We start from the raw sequence: 5,335 nt of genomic DNA on the forward strand, positions 1-5,335 counted from the left end.
TCTTTAAATGTTTTCAGACTACTCTTTCATATGCAACACAACCAAATACTTTCAAGTCTTTAAGGTTTGACTTTTCACCATAAAATTTATCGAATGGTATAGCACCTATCAATGCTCGAGTAGGTGTACGATTTATGATGAACGTTGCATGATGTACCGCTTCACCCCAAAAGTAGTTTGGAATAAAGAAATGGAAATTAGAAAAAAAGAAAGGAGGAGAACGATGAGTACCATAGGCTGATAAAAAAATATAGATGAAATTGAAATTGCAGCCGAGTCGAGAGCTCTCACTGATTTTGAAAGAGGTGAAAGGCAAAACTGAAAAAAACGGGTGATGGATATCGAGACAATTAGGAGGATGGACCTAAAGCAAAAATCTCGTGTGAAATGGGATATTGATGGGGACGAAAATACCTCCTTTTTCCATGGAATTATAAACGGAAATAAAAGAAAATCAAGCATTATGGGGATATCTGTCGGTGGTTCTTGGGTTACTGACCCGGTGACCATAAAAAGTGAAGTCTTTAATTTCTTCTCTGACAAATTTGATGAACCTGTTTTTGATAGGCCAAAGCTTATTAGTGGTCGTTTCAAAAAATTGACGTTGATTGAAAAGGGAGCTCTTGAAGCTCCGTTCACGATGGAAGAAATAAAGAATGTTATTTGGTGTTGTGGAAGTGAGAAGGCTCCGGGGCCAGATGGGTACACTTTTAAATTCCTTAAAAAATATTGGGAGGTACTTAAAGATGATTTTTTTAGATTCGTCAAATACTTTGAAGTGTCTGTATCCTTTAACAAGGGGTGTAGCTCATCTTTTGTATCCCTCATTCCCAAAGTTAATGACCCAATTTCTTTAAAGGAATATAGGCCAATTAATTTAATTGGCTCATTATATAAAGTGATTTCTAAGCTTCTTTCCTAGCGCCTCAAGCTTGTGATGGATATCATCATAAACCCCAAGCAGTCAACTTATGTTAGTGGTAGAAGCATTCTTGATGGACCTCTCATTATGAATGAGTTTTACTCATGGGAGAAGAAGGTGAAAAAGAAAGCCGTGTTTTTTAAAGTTGACTTTGACAAGGCTTTTGACTCTTTAAACTGGGGATTTCTTGATTCGATTTTAATGAAAATGAACTTTGGGGAGAAATGGAGGAGATGGATTATGGGATGTCTCAAAGCGAGTAGGGCTTCGATTTTGGTCAACAGTTCCCCAACAAAGGAATTTGATTTCAAGAAGGGAGTTAGGCAAGGAGACCCGTTGGCTCCTTTCTTATTTATTATCTCTATGGAAGGTCTACATGTCTCTATGGAAGCGGGTTGTGATCAACATCATTTTCGTGGTATATCTCTCCCCAATAATGGGCCTAATTTATCGCATCTTATATACGCGGATGACGTTATTTTTATAGGTGAGTGGTCCGAGATAAATTTCATTAATCTTAACCGGCTTCTTAGGTGCTTCTATCAAGCATCTGGTCTTAAAGTAAATCTCTCGAAGAGCAAAGTGTACGATGTGGGGGTGGATAAAGTGGAGGTTGATAGGCTTGCTAGCTTCTTGAATTGTGAGCCTGCTTCTTTCCCTTTTATGTATCTAGGCCTCCCGATTGGTGTTAACATGAAACTCGGGAAGAGCTGGAATGTGATTGTTGAGAAGTTTAAAAATAAGTTGAATAATTGGAAAGCTAGCACCCTTTCCTTTGGTGGGAGGCTTACTCTTGTGAGATCGGTATTAAATAGTCTCCCTCTCTATTACTTTGCTTTGTTTCGGGCTCCAAATAAGGTGATTTCTTTGCTTGAGTCTATTAGGAGAAGATTTTTATGGGGTGGTAGTTTGGATAAAAAGAAAATTGGTTGGGTGTCCTGGAGTATGTTGGTTAAGCCTAAGAATAAAGGTGGTCTTGGAATGGATTGCTTGAACTCGCTAAATCTCTTGTTGCTTGCTAAGTGGTGGTGGATAATGAAATCCGATAAAAATGAGTTGTGGTTTAGGTGTATCAAAGCAATGCACAAACTTCACCTGGTAGACGGGAAGCCTTTGGTGAAAAAGACTATCCCAGGGGTATATCTAAGTATTTCAAATTTAAATTCTGATTTTGAAAAGCTTGGTGTTTCTCTTAATAGTCTCTTTGGTAGGGTGGTGGGTATGGGGAATAAAACAGTTTTTTGGAAGGATTGTTGGTGTGATGTGATTCCTTTAAAGGAAAAGTTTCCTAATATCTATGCTATTGATGTCAATAAGGATTGCTTGGTCTCGGATAGAATCATTTTAGGGGCTGACTTGGTGCCTCGTTTCTCAGGAGATTGGAGCAGGAGCATACGGAGGGGTCGAGAAACTAGACAATTGGACGAACTTTTAAATTTAGTTGTTAATTTTAACTTTTCAGGTGTTGATGACAAGTGGAGATGGTTAGGAGATAGCTTGGGGGAGTTTTCGGTCAAGTCCTTGAGGACCATCATAACAGATCGAGCTGAAGCGGATATTGATTACGATTTTTCTTGGATTAGTTGGGTCCTTCTAAAAGTCAACTGCTTCGTTTGGAGGTTATTAAAAAATAAAATCCCTCTCTTGGTGAATCTAAGTCGTAGAGGCATTCCTGTGAGTTCATCAATCTGTTGCTTCTGTAATCGAGAAGATGGGGACATTAATCATATGTTTTTTAGTTGCGAATATGTTGTTGTGGTGTGGAATTGGCTCGACCCTTGGGCTTCTTTTTTGCCTTCGGTTCCTAACAACCTTTCGGAATTTGTGTCTATGTTAAAAGCTCCCGTTAACTGTAAGAATTTGGCGTTCCTTAGAAGTTCATTGTTGTATCCGGCTCTCTGGTTACTTTGGAAGGCGAGAAATAGGTGGTTGTTTAGCAAAGATAGGATTCCCTCCTTGAAGACGGCGGATGAGATTCAAGTGACCACTTTTAATTGGATCAAACATAGGTCAAAATTGGTTTCGTTAGATTGGTCAATGTGGATATGTAATCCTGTTTTAAATTGTTTTTGTAATGTTTCTAGCATCTTGCTAGTTTTCTTTTGTGTGTTAATATATGTTGCTATTCTAAAAAAAAGTAATTTGGTCAACTGGTTTGGTTGATCGATCTTTCATGGGGAATTAGGAATGCATACGTTAATCAAGGCTAAGTAATTTGGTGATCAATTGGTTTGGTTGATCGATTCCTCATGGGGAATAAGGAATGCATACATTGTTACTTTCCTATTTAATGTTTGATTAAGGCAAACCAATCCGTATACATGTACACGCTCGATATTTTTATATTTAACGTTTATATCATATTATATTTGTGTTCGACGTTATTTTCTTTTTATATTAATGTGTGAAATAAATTAAGCATACGTTGTTACTTTCCTATAACAAAATAATAGTTCTTTTTACTCGTTCGTCTACGTGTTGAGATATATGTTTAAAAAATTGTGAGTGGACAAGACTTGCATGCATAATATATTGATAAAGTGTTAGGCTCAATTTAATATATTGATAAAGTGTTAGCTAAATTTTGTTTTGACGTACAAATTCCATGCATTTTCTGCATCACATGTTCAATCTTGATAATTGAGATATTACTTGATTTTATATGCCCCTTCAAGGTTCCAAAAGCCATATACAAGCTACTTCGTTCCTTTCACTTTCTTAATCGACAGACACACACACACACTATACACGCACATATATATAGTCTTATATGTATATATATAGATACACATTTATACAACAGTCAAAGAAAAACAAAGATGGTTGGGAAATTGGAAATATGGATGGAAGTATTGTCGGTGGGTTTTGAGTTTGTACTGGAGTTCTTTGAAGCTTTCAAGATTGTAATTCATGAAACAACCCCACGAAGCATTTCTTTCACTCCTTCAACACCTTACATTGGTCTTCTTCCTTAAACAAATTTTGTGTAATTCTTTTATTTGATTTTGTTCATAGATTCTTGTTTTTTTGGTTGTGAAGTCAATACACGAGTCATACACCGAATTATACTGTTGATGGAGTATCTTTTGTATACGGGAATATATATATATATATATATATATATATATATATATATATATATATATATATATATATATATATATATATAAAGGTTAGTTATGGTTTTCATGAACCGTATGTGTTATTATGATCTTTTGATTGAAGTATTGTAAATTGAAGTGATCCTTTGATCAAGATTGAGATGGTGTATCATTTTTATACCATTAAGCGGATTTTTTTGATAGTATTGCTTTTATTATGCTTTTTTGTTTATAGATTTATATACATATAATCATAGTTTAATGATGATATGTATTTTTTACCTATTTGTTGGTTCTCTTATTTTTATTTCTTTCACTTGAATATAGTAATTTTGTATAATGGTAGGCGGACAGAAGTTATCAAGTGGGCATTTGGTCTAGTGGTATGATTCTCGCTTAGGGTGCGAGAGGTCCCGAGTTCAATTCTCGGAATGCCCCTCCTAAGTCTATTTTTATTTAAAACTTGCACAAGTTTTCTAGTCCTTCTATTTTACTCAAAGTGGCAACTTCTATTTTTATTTAAAAAGTCCGATTTTTTAATTCCAAAAGAAATTGTAAAGTTAAGGACAAATATTCGTCCTTGTATTTTACTCTATAATGGCAAGTTTGGTCCTTTTTTCAAATGCAAACTTAAGGAAAATTTTAATAAGCTTTCAAAAACTATACCAACTTACAATTTTCAAATATTGGTCCGACTTTTTAAAATCCAAAACAATTGCAAACATAAGGACAATTTGGTCCTTGTGTCTTATTCAAAATAGCAAATTTGATCCGATTTTTCAAATACAAAACAAAATGCAAACCTACGGACAACTTCAGGAGGATTTCAACTTGTAATTTTGAGTAAAGTATAGAGACCAAATTTGTTTTTCCTTTTGATTTTATTTCCTCTTGGTATATCACACTAATGGTTTGTTTTGTCATGTAACACATTTTTTTTATATATGAAATTGGATCGAATAAATATACACTAAGATGAGGACTTGAGGCGATTAAAGATGATAATAATGATAGTAAAATACAAAAAAAATATCGTTTAACTTTTGTTGACTAATATTGTTAGCATGATAGAATTATGTGAGATGAAACAGAATTTGTGATTGGCCAAAATTGCGTATATTTCAACCTATTTCGGGGCATTTCCAACTTTAATTATAGAATCACATGATTGCCATTATTTTCTTAAATCATGTTTGATTGATTACTCGTTTACTTTCAGTGAATTTGCATCAATTTTAATTTTTGAAAATTTGGCAACACAAGCCAAATTTTGATTCATCCTATAAAAAGGGCTTTTTGTAAGCCTTTTCAA

At 34.5% G+C, this 5,335-nt stretch overlaps 1 non-coding gene across 1 annotated transcript; it reads left to right on the top strand.

The window, feature by feature from the left end:
- The first annotated feature begins 4,389 nt into the window (after positions 1–4,389).
- Positions 4,390–4,461, top strand: TRNAP-AGG (transfer RNA proline (anticodon AGG)). The gene has a single exon. It is a non-coding gene; the product is annotated as a tRNA-Pro (tRNA).
- The last annotated feature ends 874 nt before the right edge of the window (positions 4,462–5,335 follow it).

Source organism: Lactuca virosa, chromosome 7 (assembly GCF_052849685.1).
Source record: "Lactuca virosa cultivar CGN04683 chromosome 7, Lactuca_virosa_CGN04683_v6, whole genome shotgun sequence".
NCBI classification, from domain to species: Eukaryota; Viridiplantae; Streptophyta; class Magnoliopsida; order Asterales; family Asteraceae; genus Lactuca; species Lactuca virosa.